Below are 19664 nucleotides of genomic sequence, written 5' to 3' on the forward strand. Positions count from 1 at the left end.
ACGCCAATTAGCACAAATGGTAAGTTCCGACAGTGCCTACAAGTGTGCCTACTGGCCGCTAAATGGCAATACCGGTTTCATATGTATACACCTGGTAAAATCTCATGGCGAACTTCTCTCGGATCTCGATAAGTTTCACAGTTTTCGGTAATCTCTCTTGTTATCCCTTCTTCAAAACGCGGCAGGTAACTGTATAAAGCTTCAAATGGGGTTTTTCCCGTAGTTTTGTTAATGGACGAATTTATATCCCTCGCGATTTTCTTCAGAGTTGTATCCAATCCGGAGTCGTTCCCCTCCCAGGCCCTAGCTCGTAAGGGTGCCAATATAGTTTGATTGACGCGTTCCACCTGTCCGTTGGCTTGGGGGTGTCTACTCGAGTTTAAGGTTAACTTTATACCGTGTTTATTGCAAAATTCGCAGAATTTTTCAGAGGTAAAGCATGTCCCTCGGTCAGAGATAAATCGGTTTGGGGCTCCGAATAGTTCAATGTAGTTGGTAAGTCTTTTGATTGCTACTGCCGTTTCAGTAGTTTTAGTTGCCTCGAGAACCACATACTTCGTTAGGTTATCTACGACTGTTAATACGTAACGGTTACCTCGTTTGCTCAATGGAAACGGTCCTAAGTGATCTAAATGTACTTTCGCGAATGGTCTATTTTCAGGAGGAATAGGATGTAGTTCCCCTGGTTGTCGCCCCCTCGGTTTTTTACTCATCATGTATGCCAAACATCTCGCTATGTGTTCTTTAACGTAACTGCGCATATTTGGGAAGTAGTAATATTGTTGCATCTTTGCAATCACTTTGTCAATACCGAAATGACTCGCCAAATCGTGATACCGAATAACTAGAGCTTTCCTCATGGCGGCAGGCACAACGTAAAGCGCGACTTCTTTATCATCCCGTTTAACTATTCGATATAATAGGCCTTGTATTAACTGGTATTCTCGTATCGTTCCCGATTCGTCTCTCGATCTGTCTTTGCTAGGTTTTTCTAAAATATCAATTATGCGCTTTAATTTATCATCTGTTCTTTGATGCAGAAGAATTTCATCCTCGCTGGTTATCGCGTATGCCATTTCTGAATCGGTTTTTAGGTCATGGTTGTGAGGTAAAGGAGCTCGGGAGAGAGCATCTACATGCCTCATTTGTTCTCCTTTCCTATGTCTGATAATAAAACGGTACCACTTAGCTGTTTGCCCAACGTGACACTTGTGGATTATTGGTTGTAGTCGCATTTAAATATACCAAAGCTTGGCAATCTGTTACTACGACGAATTCCAGAGGAATTAAAAACGGCCGTAATCTTTCGCACGCCCAGAAGCCCGGAAGCGTAAACTAATCTTAAATCGGTCTGTTCCTTTCCCTGAAGGAGCATTGCGCCCACATCTTTTTGCGTTAGATTGGATAATGGTGCGGCTATCTTCGAGAAGCCTGGTACAAAACGGCGGAAGAAACTCGTAAGCCCTAGAAATCGACGTACAGCGTGTACATCGCAAGGTGTCTCGAATTTTTTTATTGCTTGTACTTTATTTTCTCCCGGCTCTATTCCTTTCGCGCTAATCCGGTAACCTAAAAAGTCAACTTTATCGAGCCCGAACTGACGTTTTTTTAGATTTAAGGTTAGACCAGCCTTTTCCAACGCTTCAAGAGTCAACTTGAGCCTGACCATTAGTTCTACCCAATTTTCGCCAAAAATCAAGATGTCGTCTAAATAGAAGAGTAAGATTCGATTACGCAGTTTTCCTAAGGCCACTTTCATTAATTTTGAGAAATAAAATGGCGCATTCATCAACCCAAATATAGCTCGCGTAAATTCACCCGTACCGTCCGGAGTGATGAAAGCCGTCTTTTGACGTGCCTCGGCTTTCAGCGGCATCTGTAGATACCCATTGGCGAGGTCCAAGGTTATGAACATCTTGGCCCCGGCCATGACCTCGAGATACTCATCGAGATTTGGGAAAGGATACTGTATCCTTTAAGTTTGACTATTTAAACGACGATAGTCAATGACTAAACGTGCTTCGCCATTTTTTTTCGAATTAATATAATAGGACTTGCATAGGGTGACGTGGTTTCAGTAGCAATTCCGGCACTCTTCCACTCGTTTACCATTTCTCGGATGGTTTCTCGTTCGGCGAGTGTTTCTCGATGCGGTTTTGCACATGCGGGTACGGAACCGGGTTTCTCGACAATATCCATTTCTACCAAGTTAGTACGACCTAGCTCCCGTATGTTCTTTGCTACACAATGTCGATATTTATTTAACAAATTAACCAATTCTCGCGTTGTGATTCAGTAATGCCCTTTCCCGTGAGAACCTCCTCTGCTTTGATTTGTCTACCCGGGGACTCAATTTAGGCGCAGACTCGATACTGAGAATCTTTTCTCCAATTTTAGAACCTTCGCGCAACTTCGTAGAACTGTCACATACGTTTATAACCCCCAGTGTTGCCTCATGTTCACTCGTGGTTACTTGTATAAAATTTACCGTCGCGGGTTGCAAGGTCTCGTCTCTTAATGTAGTAAGTGCAATGTTTGGTAATTCAGTGTACTCGCGTCCAATAATAACGTCCCAAGCTTGAACGCTATCAGGAACCACTCGAATGGAAATGTTTCGGCCTAGTACGCCATCTACTTCGATATCACCTCGAATTATTCCTACGGATTTGACAATATTGCCCTCGGTTCCAAATCCTCTTAAGTTCACTCGACACTCGCTCCAGATCGAACCCTTCGGTTAATACTGGTGTAGCTTTTATCGTGCATACCGCGCTGCCTGCGTCTATCAATGCCTCAATTGTTTTTCCGTTTATTTTAATTGTTTTTATATATTTTAACGATGTTACGCTTGAGTCATCAAGCGTGTTTACACTCGCGGGTGCTAATGGACGTGGTTTAGTACAGTTACGCGTTCCATGTCCTGTTACTTTACAGTTAGTACAGTAGGGTTCTCGCTTAGGCTCAGGACATTCTCGACCGAAATGTCCCTCCTTTTGGCAGTTAAAACATCTAACTTTCTTCGATGTTCCACGTTTATTTTCAGAATCCGCGTTGGTACCCTCGATTTTTGGTTTTTGAAATTTTGGTTTAACTAAATTATTGTCAAGTTTTATTATTACTCCTAGAATCGGAACGACTATTATTATTTTTATAAAAATTCTTTATGGTCCGGTCCAACCGATCGAGATCTGCAAAAAGTTCATCTTCGTTATTGTGAATCGCCGCGGATGCACTTAGCATAATTTTTAAATTATAAAAGCAAAATGATGAAAATACGTAGGTTCCACGTTAATGAATATTATGAATTTAAATAATGTAAAGTGCATAGCACGATAAGCATGTATTTTCTGCCCCCGCGCGGATCTGGTCGAGATTTTTAAAACAACTTGGCATTGACGTAAGAATATATTTCCCAAAAGATTATATCTAAGAAATACTTTTTATGGGAGTTATGGGGGTTAGAAGAAAAATTGAAAAATAAGTTTTTCTCGAGAACGCCTAAACCGATTTCGATGAACAAAAAATACGGGTCTCAATAGTACACGGAGAAATCTTTTGCTGCAATATTTGCTAAAAATCAGACTAGATTTTACTATATTCAGTTTGCAATGGAGGGACATATCGGAACTTTTGTAATGTTTACTACTCCGAGTAGGAACTAGTAACTATATGCCGAACTACAAAATTCATTGTAATAAAATTTTTAAATGTTACATTTATTTCTACAGTAGGTTGCAATGTTTGCAAAGGACTATAGTAACGTAGAGAGAGACCGGCGCACTGATTTAGTAAGCGACTTAGTAAAAATTGGTGCAATCAGATTAGCAGAAAAAAAAAATAAACCCAACATGTACCGCGTCGCGTTGAAGGTTACGATACGTGTCAGTTTACACGAGCATACGACGTAAATGCAGACTTATTTATTCTGGGATTTTGAACTCTTTCGCACTATTACATTGATTTAAATTGCAATTGTACAGAACACACGATTATATATAGTTTATACATTATTATATACATGCAGGAATATTATATTACAAGCTGAAACAGAAAAAAGTGATTAAAGTAAAGCTGGTGGGAATCAAACACGGGTCTCCAACGCGGCAGCACGGCGATATTCTATTCGGCTAAACTAGATAATGTGATCCAGAAATTTATCGCCCTTATGAAGTAAATGCTAGCACTCAAATTGATTTCCATTAAATTATTCTACAATTGTTCACAGTGTTGGCATTTTTAAAATTCTAAGCAGTATATCTTAACGCAATCAAATATACTAATATCGAGGTTGAAAAATAATTTTTTGCTCTCTGTGGAAAAGTTGTTTTTCAATGGCAACTTTTCGAATTATCATAATTATTTGTAATAAGGATCTTTGCATCAAACCAAATTAAGTGATTGATAAATTTGAGGATTTCCAGCTTACTAAGTCACTTACTAATATTCGAGAGCGATCTTACAAATTTGTCTTACTCCATAATACAAAAAAAAAAATAGAAAGTGGCATAGTATAAGTCGTATTCCTACAGACAATAGCAATTCCTCCTAAAAATGTAGTGTTTTTGTTATTTTAGGTACTTATTACTTCTACTTTTTTTATATAATTTAATTATGTCTCTACTAATTTATCCTATCGAGGATTTTACTATAAAAAATACTAAGACTTCGTATTATCAATAGGAAAATTTCATTTAAATATAGCATAGCTTACGATTATTGTATAAAAATATAGGAATCATCGCCTTGGTTCCTCCATTTTAACCTAATTTAGTAATTTTTCCAGTACTAAGTTTCTCAGTGTAGAATGTTAGAAAAAATTATGAACTAATTTTCGCGAGTAGAATCATTACAAATTTTTTTTCAATTTTTTGGTAATTTTTTTCTTAGGTGTGCTTGGTGTACCACCACCATTTTCACAAAAAAAATTTTTAATTGATCTTGTATAACATATCCAATTTTGAGAACGATTGAATTTGTAGAACATATTTCAAAAATGTAAAACCTTGAGCTTACTCTGTACGCTGCACACGGCACAGTGGGTATGTGTAGCTACCGATCACTACCGTTCAGCGGCCACCATCTCAAAAACTAGCTGACTTTCTTTTCGAGTTCAAAATTAAAAATTGGAAATGAGAAATTTAGTAATACAGTTTTTCGGTCGATCTGAACGCCTTTAGTTAGCCTACAATAATTGTAGTCCCCAGGTCCCACTACGCGAATGTTACAGTATGATTTCAGGCCCCTTATTACGGAATGCTTGTTTATTGTGAGTTCCCTTCCCTCTCACAAACCGGGATGCTTACATTCTCCACACAGAAAATCGTAAACAACAATTATTCGTTGAAGCATATCACACATGCAACGTTAAGTTGCATTAACAGATAAAAGGATGAAAATGAGTGTGTTACCGAAAGAAATGTACACTTAAAACAGTTGAAGTAATAATGGATGACACTGGTAAGTCTGAGCTCAGAGAAATACGAACTCAATAAAGAAATACAAGTCAACAGAGAAATACGAACATCGAAGAATAGAATAAATTAATTAACAGAATAAATCTTCCGAAAATAAACTGATTTGGTGCTAAAGCCTTTCCTTATACTATAGGAACCAACTGACACACATGCTGTTTTAGACTGACCAGCGGAAAGAATAATACACAGATGATATACCTTCAATAATGGAATAAGAAAATGTGAAAAACATGCGCTGATAACTGCGCCATCTTGACGGATGACCTAAGAGTTACTTTGAAGGCGCAAGTTGCGCGTCTGTGAATGTAGGAAGTTAGCAATTTCTGAAATGATTGACCAATAAAGTTTCTGCTCAATTAGTTACCTTAAACACAAAGTGCACAATTATTTACCTCCGGAGTCCATTATTTTTATATATTATATGAAAGATAAATAGCTTTGATTATATTATTTAGCTCTTTAAGTAGCGTGCACGATGTATCCACTCCTATAGGCAAAGTGACGAAAGAATTGTATTCATTGCTACTTCTCGCAGATGGCGCTCGTGTGAGTTCAGAATTCAAAATAAACTTGAGCAGACGATAGCAGTTCTATCGTCTACTCAAGTTCACTGTAGCTGCGAGAATTATTACTTTTTTTTATGTGATGAACTTGGATTCACAATGGATTTCCACCGATAACACAAACTAAAAATTGAACTAAATCAAATCGATCATCGATCAAATGCAATCAAATGTTAAAGTCTGTTGGAATCGTTCAATGATAGATCGATTTCAACAGCTTTAACAGTTTATTGCATTTGATCGATGATAGATTGGATTTTCTTCAATTTTTGGTTTTTGTTAGTGGTTATTATTATTCATGTATTTATTTCAGGAAGAGAAGTGAACAATAACATAAAAATAATGGTCAGAAGGGAAGGAGGGGGGGTGTCGTTGCTGTAGACAATAGTTCTTGCTACGTCCCCTAGGTAACACTGATCTTGCATATTGCCACAATCTATAAATACTACCTCAAAATACATGGGAGTTGGCACACTGTGGTACCGTGTGATTTTTGCGAGCAGTTCTTCTCTATTTATATTTTAAAATTTGTCAAATTTTTTGTTGTAACTAGGTGGAATCTATCAGAATATCGAAGATATTAAACAGCATTTATAACTGGTAAAAGCATAGATTTATTGTAATTTTTAAGATGACTTGATGTTAGAGTACAAAATAGACAAGTGACAAGTTGACTGAATGAACAAAACAGATGTTGTTATAAACAAAGAAATGCTGTAGCTTGTTTTTGTAGAACTAAATTCAATACTTCCCTTCAAGCGTACAGCTCTTCAATTCTCTATCTTTAAGTGTTAATTCCAAATTTGGTAATATACTTCTAATGCTTAAGTCCAGGTAATCCTTTAGTAAATACATCAGCCATCATTTCGGCAGACTGTTGATAATGCAATAAAATCGAACCACGTTCGAGAGCTTCCCTGACAAAATGATGGCGTGTATCTGTATGTTTAGTTCTTGAATGATAGATAGGATTCTTTGCAAGTCTTTGAGCTCCCTGATTACACAGGCCAACATGGTTTTGTTGTTAGAAAGTGGAGGGTCATTTCCGAAGTAATTTTTTACTTAGAATTCGAATCCGGGGTCAGAATATGCCTATCAAGTCAATATTTTCAGATATTTGAGGTTATGTATCCAAAAAATGGCGTTTTGGCTACTTTTGAGGTTATGTAAAGAAGACAAAAATTTTTGGGATTTTTTCTTTAGTTGAATCATATAGTACTCCAATTAAAGAGAACGAGCAGTACTATATGATAAAACTGAAGAAAAAATCACAAAAAAATTTGTGTCTTCTGTACATAACCTCAAAAGTAGCTAAAAACGCCATTTTTTTGGGTACATAACCTAAAATATCTTAAAATCCTGACGAGATTGGAGAATTCTGACCCGAGATTCGGATTCTACTTGAAAAAATCCTTCGGAAATGACCCTCCACTTTCCAACAACTTACATGACCCCATTATTTGCTGGCCTGTGTTATCATTGTAAATTGAAATGATTTCTTGAATTCCCAATCCGATTTCTTTCAAGAATCTGTTTAAGTATATCGCTTCCTTAGCGGCTTCAGTCAATCCCATGTATTCAGCCTTGGTTGTTGATAACGGAACAGTGCTTTGCTTCTTCGATTCCCAGGTAACTGCTCCGTTCGCGAGGACGAAAACGAATCCTGTGTAGGATGTTCTATCCTGAGTACATGCTGCCCAGTCAGCATCTACAAAGCCTTTGAATTGACTTGAGGTTTTCTTGTATGTGTTTCTTAAGTGATTGGTCCCACGTAGGTATCGCAGAATTCTTTTAGGTGCAACCCAATGCTGTTTCCGATAACAGGTGTTGAAATGACTTAAAAAGTTCACTGAGAATGCGATATTTTGTCGAGTTCCAACGGCCAGATACATCAAACTTCCTATAAATTCTCTGAAAGGATATTCGTTGGTTTCTTCAGTTGAGCTATCTTCATCATCATGGACTTTCCAACCAAGATCTATGTGTGTCAAACCAGGCTTGGAATTCTCCATCCCAAATTTCCTTAAAATGTCTTCCACGTATCCACTTTGCGAGATCTTTATGAATCCATCCTTTTGGTCAAATTTTATTCCAAGACAAGATTTCACCTCGCCTAAATCTTTTATTTAAAAAAGAGAGTTCAAATGTTGCTTGAGTTCGGAGATCCAATCAAGGTCCTTTGAGATAGTTAATATATCGTCAACGTAAGTTGTGACGATCATTAGTTTGTCTTCTCGTTTGCCAACGTAGACACACATGTCTGTATTAGGCTTCAGGTTAATACTTTTCAGCACAGTACTGAGTTTTCTGTGCCACTGCCTCCCAGCCTGTTTAAAGCCATACATCGCCCTTTTCATGAAACAGACCTTAATTCCTTTTTGGAGTTCCACTAGCATTCTTGAAGCTCTTCCGTTTTCCATACCATGTAACTCCACCTTTTTAGCGAGACTTGGCAAAAGTTCTACAAGAAGGTCCGACACCTCCATGTACAGGTCTTCGTCTAATTCTGCGTTCAAAAATGCGGTAGTGACATCTAATTGATGAACGAACATATCGTTTTCAACAGCGAGAGCCATCAGGAGCCTTACTGAGCTGAGTCTGACCACAGGAGCAAAAGTCTCATTGAACACTATCCCAGGATACTGAAAATAACCCTTTGCGACCAACCGGGCTTTTCTTCGTTCCAGATTTCCTTGAGCATTTAACTTATTTCTGAGTATAAGTCTGCATCCTAGGATACTTCGTTTTTTCGACAGATCAGCTATCTCCCACGTGCCGCTGTTGATAAGTGTTTCAAATTCATCTTTTATAGCACTTTTCCATTCCTCAGCTTCGCTTCCACTGAGGGTTTCTTTCAATGGCATTTCAGCAATGCTAGCATATTCTAAATGTTCTTCTTGAAGCGCTCATTATTGCATGTGTGTAGATCTTGGCAGGTCTACCACGACTTTCTGCTCTGTTGATTCGAGGACGACCGGGTAATCTTCTTCTTTTAGGTTCATTTCAGTTTTCAGCTTTATCAAATCCGATGAATTCTTCTTCGCTGTCATAGAAGACATTATTTTCTTCATGTTGTACTTCGTTGATTTCATGAACTGCATTCTCTTCTCTTCGTGGAATGCTATTGTATTCTACTTTTACCTGTGTCTTCTCTTTCGCAGGGATTTTTTCTCCCTCTTGACATGTATCCTCTTGGTTTTTGTTGACATCTTCGCCCGAAACAAATTCTTCGCAGTTCTGTATCGGCAGAAATTCGTTGAGTAAAGTGACATCTCTTGTAATATGAACTTTTCTTTCGGCTGACAACCAAACTGTGTATCCTTTGGATTTTTCGGAGTATCCTAAAAATATGCAGTCACCTTTGCGTTGCTGAAATTTGTCCTTTCCAGGTGTCTTGTCCAGACAGTGACCTTTGCTTCCAAATTTCTTCAAGTTTTTGATACTTGATAATTTTCTATACCATATTTCAAATGGTGATTTTCCACTTCGACTCCTAGAAGAACACCTGTTTATCAGCTAATTTGCCGTTGCCACACCCTCTGCTCAAAAAGATCACGAAAGATTCGATTCTAACAAGAGACATCTTGCCATCCCTACTAAGGTTCGCTTCATTCTTTCCGCGACTCCGTTCTGTTGAGGTGTATGAGCAACAGTCAGTCTTCGAGTGATAATACACTTTTCCAGATCTTCGTTGAATTCTTGATTTAGGTATTCCTTTCCATTATCTGACTGAAGGCACTTTATCTTCTTACCCGTTTGGTTTTCTACCTTTTCTGGCAGGATTTAAAAGCATCTAATGCTTCACTCTTCGACTTTAGGAACTTCACAGTGCTCCATCGAGAAGCATCATCAACGAATGTCATCATATATCTTGCACCATCAATAGATTGTGTTCGAGTTGGGCCAAACCAATCTGAGTGCACGATTTCCAAAATATCTGTTTTGCGAGAAGAACACTTCGGAAAGGGAGTTTGTGTAAACTTTCCTTTAATGCGCGTCTCACAAACACATAATTCTTATTTCTTGTTGAAACTTATTTTTAATTCCGTTAAAAATTTCTTCAAATCACTGTAATTTAAGTGTCCAAGTCTTTTATGCCATAACTCCAATTTCGAAGAGTAATTATCTTCGGATAGCGCGTTAGCGATTGCCGAATTCTCTTGAATGTAATACAAACCATCGATTCTCTTGACAAGCACTTTTTCACTCTTTTTGCTGTCTCGAATTACAGCGTCATTCTTCCTAAATATTACCTCGTAACCTTTATCCGTTATTTTACCTACGGAGATCAAGTCCGTTCTTAAATCAGGAACGTAGATCGTGTCTTCGAAATTCAATGATTACTGTTCATCTCCACTGATAATCAATATTTTCACAGTTCCCTTCGATTCAACGGCTGTGGTTGCACTACTAGCCAAATTTAATGTAATACTATTACATTCTTGACTGTCTATGAATTTATTTTTATCATTGCACATATGTGAGGTGCAACCACTGCCAAGACACCACTTTTCTACAGGGCGCGGTTTTTCTGTTTTCAATGTTGACTCATCGTTAATGACAGTTAAAAGAAAACCTATTTCCTTCACGTTGCTTGCCATTTCTAATGAGTTTCCATACTTTACAGTGCAGTCAGCAATTTTGTATCCCACCTTTTTACACCTTGACACTTGAACGGAAAAGACTTGTTCCCTTGATTGCCGTAATCTTGCTTATTCCCCTTCTTCTTGAATTTCGGAGTGTTTCCACTTTTACTGATACTTGCTACCCTTGCATTAGAGGTGACATCATTTTGATTCGATTTTCTCGCGTCACTTTCTTCCATTATTTTTATTTTCAAGGAGTCCGATTCAGGAAGATCTTCACGAGATTCTATTGCACACTTGAAGTTTTCGAAGCTTGATGGCAAGCTGTAAAGTTGCCTTTCTTGCTGGTCCTTTGGACTGGTAAATGTTGTACAATTTTTTCCAGACTTCGTGCGCAGTATTGAACCCTTTACTTGTTTAAGCTCTGATGGATCGATGGCTGAAATCAAATCAGAGTGAGCCTTTCTATCGGTAACATTCCAGGCCTGCGCCTCCTTTCAGATTATACATTATCTTCCACGATAGCTGGTCTAGCTTTTTCACCAGAGAGGTACTCCCAAGCGTCGTTTTTCACCAATAGGGCTTTCACTTGTAGTTTCCAAGTATCGAAGTTCTCTTTGCTCAAAGCTTTGATGCGTGCTGAGTATGAGGAACTCGTTTTACACAACAATTTTTCCAACCTCACTTCTTCCTGAACACACTTTAAATATATGCACTTCGAGCTTTTAAGATGACTTGATGTTAGAGTACAAAATAGGCAAGTGACAAGTTAACTGAATTAACAAAACAGATGTTGTTACAAACAAAGCAATGCTGCAGCTTGTTGAAGTTGAGATAAGTAAAATCCAAAATCGCATCTTATGCACGTAAGGCCTATCCCAAGGTATCGAAAATGTAACATATTTTAGCATAACGCCTAAACGGTTCTGACATTTTTTTTCAAAAAATGAGACACGGTAGAAAGACGCAATACAGAGATTCTGTGAAAATTTCAGAATTTGTATCCATTTCGTTTATGAAGTCGAGCCCGGAAAGTATGAAAGAACAGAGAGGTCCGATAGGTTAGACACTCTCACACGCATTCAGTTGATCGACATTAAGTTGGAACGTCTTCAATTGAACCGCTGGCGACCAAAAGGGGACACGGCCGGATTCAGCCTGAGAAGTATTATCCTGAGTGTCAATTTTAAAAATCTTTCTAATTTCAATTTCAAAGACTAATACTTGTAGAGAATTTCAAAGCGCATCTTTTTCTCCTCTTGCAAAAATTTATAGGTTTTGTAGTTTTTGAGATAATTGGTAAAAAGTGGATTTTTTGAAAACGAAAAATTCCAATCTTTTTTCACTTCGACTCGCGCTAATTTAGCCAATTTTCATCATTTCCCGATTTCTCCAATACAAAGTACGTGTTTAAGTCTTCTGAAACAGTCTAAGAAAGAAAAACAAGAATATTGTAATAAACAAAAAAGTTATTAATTTTTATTTTAGGCAATGCAAAAATCATGAATTTTAACCTTCAAGAGCTTTGTTTAGCGAACGAATTTTAAGTTACGGAAAGCTTTCAGTGAGAAAGTTGTTCATTAAAGTTCAAAGAAGTTTTCTGGAAAGTTTTAGATCAATTGTATTAATAGTTCAAAAATAATGAATGTTTTAAAATCCAAGCGGTAATCTTGACGCTGTCCAAAAACGTGCCTGGCCGGCTACGTACACGTTGCAGCGAAAGACGTGAAGGTCAAATCAATCTTACCAAAACAAATGCACAACAGTAACTTTTCTTGTCATCTTCTATGAAATTCTACAAATAAAGCATAGAATCAGCGAAGTGATTGTTTCTTGTAATAGTTGGAAAAGCATTTTTTTGAGATTATTAAGATTTTTGAGATATTTTTGAGAATATTAATTGAAAAGAAAAAGATATTAAAATGAAACAAGGTAGAAAAATAAAAATAAATGAAGATTCGCGGATTAAAAATAAGAAAAATGTTCCAGAAATCAGGTACCATTGGAAACCGTCAATACAATTTTTAAATAAATTTTAATCATAAATTTAATATTTTATGACTTTTTTTATTCTTGATTTTTTTAAATAATTCTTTTACAGAACTATATATAATATGAAGATAGTCTAAAGTAATTATTTTAAATTTTTAATGACGAAGTTAATAGCATTATTTGTTTTTTCTTTAGGGAAAAGAATACTTTACAAAGTCTAGAACTAAAAAAGACGGCATTGCTAAAAATATTCTAATCCCAGAGAGATCTTTCAAACCTATTGAATCCTGCTGTGGAGAAAAATGTTACCAAAAGTTTTCAAATGTGCAACAAGAAAAAGTACATACAAATTTTTGGAATCTCGGGAACTATAATGAACAAAATTTGTTTCTCAGAGGATTGGTAAAATGCAAGGATCCTCTCTAAACGAATGCTGGTGAAAAACTAGGACGGTTAATTCATTTGATATATTTATTTCCTACTGACGAAGAAAATGTTTCGATTTGTAAGAAATTTGTTTGTGCTTTTCTATGTTTGGGCAAAAGAAGAGTTGAAAATGTTCAAAAAAAGATTTTAAATAAGCAGCCTTTAAAAAATTGGGCAGGTGGAGTACGCGAAAGTTGTCTTAAATTAACAGAAAATTTAAAAAAAATGATTGAAGAGCATTGCTAATCAATTCCACATCACAGTTCACATTACAAACGAAAGTCTACCGACCTAAAATATTTTGATAATCCTTCATTAAATCTTGTACAACTTTACAAATTATTCGGAAAATATTATAAAGAAAAAACGGGGGCTAAATTGACAATAAGTCAAACCGTTTATTTTAAGTATTTTAACCGAAATGTTGGCTTCAGTTTTAAATTACCTAGAACTGACGTATGCAATACTTGCTACAAAAACGAGACAAATGGAGAGGTAAACGAAGAAGTAATTGATCACAAAAACAATGCTGAAATTTATTTGAAGTTAAAAAAGCAAATACTCTCTGAAAATAATAGTCTATGCTGTGAATTTGATTTTGCACAGAATTTGTCACTACCAAAAATACCCGTGTCCGCGCAGTTTTACCTACGTTTAGCATGGCTTTTCCTATTTAACGTACATGTACATACTACGAACCAGAGTTACATGTTCCCTATTCTTGAGGGAATTGTAAAGAAGGGTGCTAACTCTGTTTGCAGTTTCATCAAACACGCGGTATTTAAAGAATTTGCTATAGACAAGTTCAACAGCATAACATTATTTTCAGACTCATGTCCGGGACAAAATAAAAACTACACAGTGTTTCATTTTTTGGTTTTATTGTCAATTTATTTGCAAAGCGAGATTAAATATGTTTTTCCAGTTCGAGGCCATTCCTATTGCCAGTGCGATAGGAATTTTGGCACATATTCGCAAAAGCTGAAAAAATTAGAACGAATTGAAACTGAAGCTGAATATGTAGAAATGATTCGCAATGCTCGTTCACCTTCATTCACAATGGTCGAGAAGTGTGAAGATCATCTGAAGGATTTTGAAAAATGTTTCAAAGGCAAAATGCGAAAGCCAAAAAATTTCCAAATCTGCAAAGCGTTCGTTTTGCATGTTTTTCCTGATTGAAAAGTGGATGGTTTTGACAACTATGAGCTGCTAAATCCAACCACTTTTTTCTTTAAACCTACGCTTAAACTAGAAAATCTTTCGAAAAGTCCTCCGCCCCGAATTGGATTAAAAGCTACCAAAATAAAGGATGTAAAAAATCTCTTCCAGTATTTAAGCGTTAAAGGAAAAGAATTTTTCGAATCATATTTTTAAAAAGTACAAACTCAGAATCCAGATGCCGAAGAAACTGAAGAGAGTGACGAAAATGACTAAAAGTAGTTTCTAATAAAATATTGTTCGATTAATTTATTCTTGTTCAATAATATGCATAATATTATATGTTCAATGTTTGTTAAATAAAGTATTTTAATGATAATATCTAGAGTTACTGTTGTGCATTTATTTTGGCAAGATTGACTTGACCTTCACGTCGTTCGCTGCAGCGCGTACGTAACCGGCCAGGCACGTTTTTGGGCAGCGTCAAGATTACCGCTTGGATTTTAAAACATTCATAATTTTTGAACTATTAATGTAATTGATCTAAAACTTTCCAGAAAACTTCTTTGAACCTTAATGAACAACTTTCTCACTGAAAGCTATCCGTATTTTAAAATTCGTTCGCTAAACGAGGCGCTTGAAGGTTAAAATTCATGATTTTTGCATTGCCTCAAAAAAAAATTAATAACTTTTTTGTTTATTACAATATTCTTTTTTTTCTTTCTTAGACAGTTTCAGAAGACTTAAACACGTACTTTGTAATGAGGAAATCGGGAAATGATGAAAATTGGCTAAATTAGCGCGAGTTGAAGTGAAAAAAGATTGGAATTTTTCGTTTTCAAAAAATCCACTTTTTACCAATTATCTCAAAAACTACAAAACCTATAAATTTTTGCAAGAGGAAAAAAGATGCGCCTTGAAATTCTCTACAAATATCAGTCTTTGAAATTGAAATTAGAAAGATTTTTAAAATTGACACTCAGGACAATACTTCTCAGGCTGAATCCGGCCGTGTCCCCTTTTGGTCGCCAGCGGTTCAATTGTTCTTCGCATGGATAGCTCTTTCTGAATTCATCCGTATAATACTTTAAATTTTCCAAATCTTTTGAAATAATATTTCCAAGTATAAGGTATTCAAAAAGTTTAGGCTATTTATTTTTTTAATAATTCTAAAACCATATCAAACCTTTTATACCTTCTAATTCATTTTAAAAATTAGTTTCTTGAATTATTTTACATTTTTAAAAAATATAGAATCATTTAAAATTTGGAAACTTACTCAATTTTGTAATGATTATAAATCTCTTTTTTTAACTTTTAAACCATCTGAATATATTTTAAAATGAGTCGAATTTTTCCCATATTCTTTTTTTAATTTTTGAAGGTCGAAGAAGTGTCCTTCAAATATTTCGGGTTGATCTTTAAACAATTTTTTAATCTTTAGAAATATATTCCAAGAATTAATTTCTGTAAAAATATTTAAAATTTTATAAACTTTTGATCCATCCTATTATATTTCTAAAAGAGTAAAATTTTTCCGACATTTAAAAAAAAATTAATTTCGAAATACTTTCTCCGTGTAGTTACAAAATTTCTTTTTTGGTTATTAAAGTGTAATTTAGTAAGGTACATAATTATCTCGCAGTATTCAAAAATATATCATTAAATAGAATTATTTATTTGGAAATTTTGATTAACTAAATTAATAATGCAAAATTCATAATCATTTTAATTAGATTTATACATATAACCTCATTTCATATGGTCACAAAGTTAAGAACATTATTGAAGCAGTTTGTCAGAAAAGGTCCTGACTTCAAAATAAAAAAATGCAAATTTCCCTGGAATCGTAAGTCAAAAAATTTTAATTTCTTAAACCCTTTCCAAATTCTGAAAAAGAATCTAAAATATTATTTTAAAATATTCAAAAATCTACATTTTCTTTTAACTTTTAAAAGTCTTCTAAACATTAAAATTATTTGATAAAGGTTCAAAGTAATGTTTTTAATGAATTCTAATTTTTCCTGTTTTTTGATAATGATGCAAAATTATAAAAATTACCTTAAAATTTTCCAGAATTTTTTTTACAACTTTTTTTTAATGTTTTAAAAAGTTGTAGAATATTCGCACAAAATTAATTGTTGATAAATTTGATAATGTTCGCAAAAATCTTGAACTCTTTCTAAATATTTTCTTTAGATTAACTTTAATAAATAAAAAAATAGAGGATGGGGAAGGAAGAAAGAATGGACAGGGAGATGGAAAGGAATAAAGTTAGAGGAAGTCAAAGAGTATAAATATTTGGGATATATCTTGCAAACGAATGGAGATCATACAGCTCATATAATAGAAAGGATAAAAAAAGCAGCAGGGGTAATGAAACAGATATGGGGAATAGGAAAAAGAAGGTTAAAAAAAAATGGAGAAGAATGTGGTTATTTGATACCCTGGTATGGCCGGTATTAGGTTATGGATCAGAGATATAGGGATGGAAAGATAGGAAAGATATTGAGAGTTTACAAGAAAGGTATATAAGGTGGACACTAGGGGCAGACTGGAGGACGCCAGGATATATGGTGAGAGAAGAATCGCAAAGGGATAAGTTAAGTATTAGAGCGGTAAAGAGGGCATGGAAATTTAAACGAAGCTGAGGGAGGGAAAGTGTGGGGAGTTGGCGAGGAAGTATGGAGGTAGAAGAGAGGAGAGGGAGGGCGATCGAATTAACGAGATGTGAAGAAGAAAGGAGGGAGTTCTTTAATGATAGAGAAATAGAGGACGGGACTGGAGTAAACTATGAAGAATTGGAAAAAAGGGAGAAGGAAAGACAATTAATAGAAAGATGGGGGGCGACTGAGGAATCAAAATATAATAAATGGTATAAGACGATAAAAAAGAAAGGGCTGCCAAAGTATTTAGAAAAGGGATGGGGAGAGAGAAGGTGGACCAGAATAGCCAGATTTAGATTGGGAATCGAGGTAAGGGAGGGGATGTACTGGGAAAAAGAAGAGAACAGAAAGTGTAGAATATATGAATGGGAGAAGGAAACATGGGAGCATGTATGGAAAGGATGTAGGAGAGGAATGGAAGATAAAGGAAACTGTCAAGAAAGTGTGGTTAAGATTCTAGGGGAAGATGGGTTAGGAGAAGAATGGATGAAGTAGTTGGAGGGTGCTAGAGGATCGAATGAGAGAGAATGAAATAATGTATGTGAGAAAAAAGGCAAATGGAGGTATAAAAAAGTTAAAGAAAAAGGAAACGGAAGTCGATTAGATTAGAAGCGTAAAAATGGTAAGTAATGGTAAGGTAAAAGTTAAGTAGACTAAGATGCGTTTGCGTTCTCATGCTCTCTCTCTCTCTCTCGCTAAAAAGTCCTGAATCGCACTATCGCAAAAAATAGAAATAAGAAACTAGATATAAGACTTTATGTAAATAATTATATATATAAAAAGGATAAGCTTGTAAAAAAAATATAGATATAAACGAAAAAATTGTAAGGAATGGAAGTCATGTAAACCCTTAGGGGACACATTATGAATAAAGAAGAAATAAAAAAATGGTAAATTTTCTTAAGAAACTTAAGAAAACTTTTTTATCCTCTTCAAATCTTTCAAAATTCTTAAAAAGCTTTTTCTTTCGAAATCTTAAAAAATCTATATTTCTTTCAACATTTGTCGGCATCACAGCCAATAACAAACTGAAAACATCCACTACAATCATATTCATGCAGAATACAATCAATCAGGTTTTCGAACAAATTTAAAATCTTTTTGACCATTTTGAAAGGCAATGAAAGAATATTCTTCAGATTCATATGAAAATTTAATAAAGATTTCTAAAATGCTGGGAAAAAATCCAAAATATCTTCGGCAATTTTCTAATTTTTTAAGACTTAAAAATTTTAATAAAAATATGGGCGTTGAAGAATAAATATTATATAAAAAAAGAATTCTCAACTATGAAGATTAATTTTAAACCAATAAAAAATAAATGGAATAATTAAAATTGGAACAAAAAATTTTTGTTGTTGAATACTTCAATTAGCAATCAAAAATTTTAAATAAAAAAATTAATTTTTAACTAAATATTTGAATTTTCAATTAAGAAAGGAATTTCCATACAAGCTTTATTGTATACCAAAAAACAACGAATTAAAACATTTTTCTATTTTATAAAAAATTTTATTAATGAAAATTAGTTTTTTTAATACTTACACAATTTTTTAAACGATTATTTTCGTGAAATTTTAAATTGAATAACCTTAGAAACTATCAGGAATTTTATTGTTCCGGACTTTTCTAATTTAAGAATTTTCAATTGTCTAATATATTAAATGTTACATCAAATTATATGAATTTAGGAAATATTGTATATGAAAATTTATATAAAAAGGTTAAACAACCACCAAATGGACCTACTGTCGGCAACCGTCATTTAAAAATGACACCAGTCCAAGCATATACGCGATAAATCACACCTATGGCCATGTCTCACGACTGTGAACTGGATAGTATATAAATATTTACTTTTTCGGAAATTTCTGAGTGCTGATACTTTTGTTTACCGGATTCTCGAGTCAACGCATTTTTTAATGTTTTTAAAAGTTTCAAAATTTTGTTAAATTTTCTTTAAAAAATATTGTTAAAAAGAATCCATTGAAAAGACCACTCGGTGAATTGCGTATCTGTCATTTGCATATTCAGAAAGTTAAAACAGAATCGGTTTACGATTATGTCAATCAGTCATTGTCTCAAGCAGCTTCGAATCTGCCATGTACTGCAATGACTATTTCACGCAAGGTTATTTTGATTCGGTTTCTTTATTTTTGAATGAGACCGACTTTTTTGCATGGGGTTAAGCTGTCATGTTTTACACGATTTTTTAAATTTATAAATTATCGAAAGATTAAATGAAATCATGCGCAGGTCTACTAGATTCCTTTTGCTATGTCAGTTATTAGTCTTTTACGGCATATAAGTTAGTCAACAAAATTATAACGACTTAAAGTTTTTAAAAATAAATCTGAGGCAATTTGGAATTCCAGTGACAGATACACAATTCAAAAGCCTTCGAAACCCATTCAACAGAAGTGAATGGATTTTTGTTTCCTGGGTAAATAAAAAATAAACTAAAACTTTCCCCGAAATGGCAGGCCAATAACGGTTAATTTCTTAAAACCTTTCCAAATTCTGAAATAGAATCCAAAACTTTATCTCAAAATCTTCAGAAATCTAAATTTTCTTTTGTCTTTTAAAAATCTTCTCAATATTAAAATTATATTTTAAAAAGAATTCTAAAGAGTTCTAATTTTTCCCATTTTTTTTAAATTGTGAGAAATTGTAAAAAATACCTTAAAGTTTTCCAGAATCTTTTTTGGCAATTTTTTCAAATGTTTTAAAAAAGTTGTAGAATATTCTCTTAAAATTAATTTTCGATAATTTTGATAATTTTCTTTTAAAATCATGAAA

The sequence above is a fragment of the Belonocnema kinseyi genome, chromosome 3, assembly GCF_010883055.1.
Source record: "Belonocnema kinseyi isolate 2016_QV_RU_SX_M_011 chromosome 3, B_treatae_v1, whole genome shotgun sequence".
Taxonomy (NCBI): Eukaryota; Metazoa; Arthropoda; class Insecta; order Hymenoptera; family Cynipidae; genus Belonocnema; species Belonocnema kinseyi.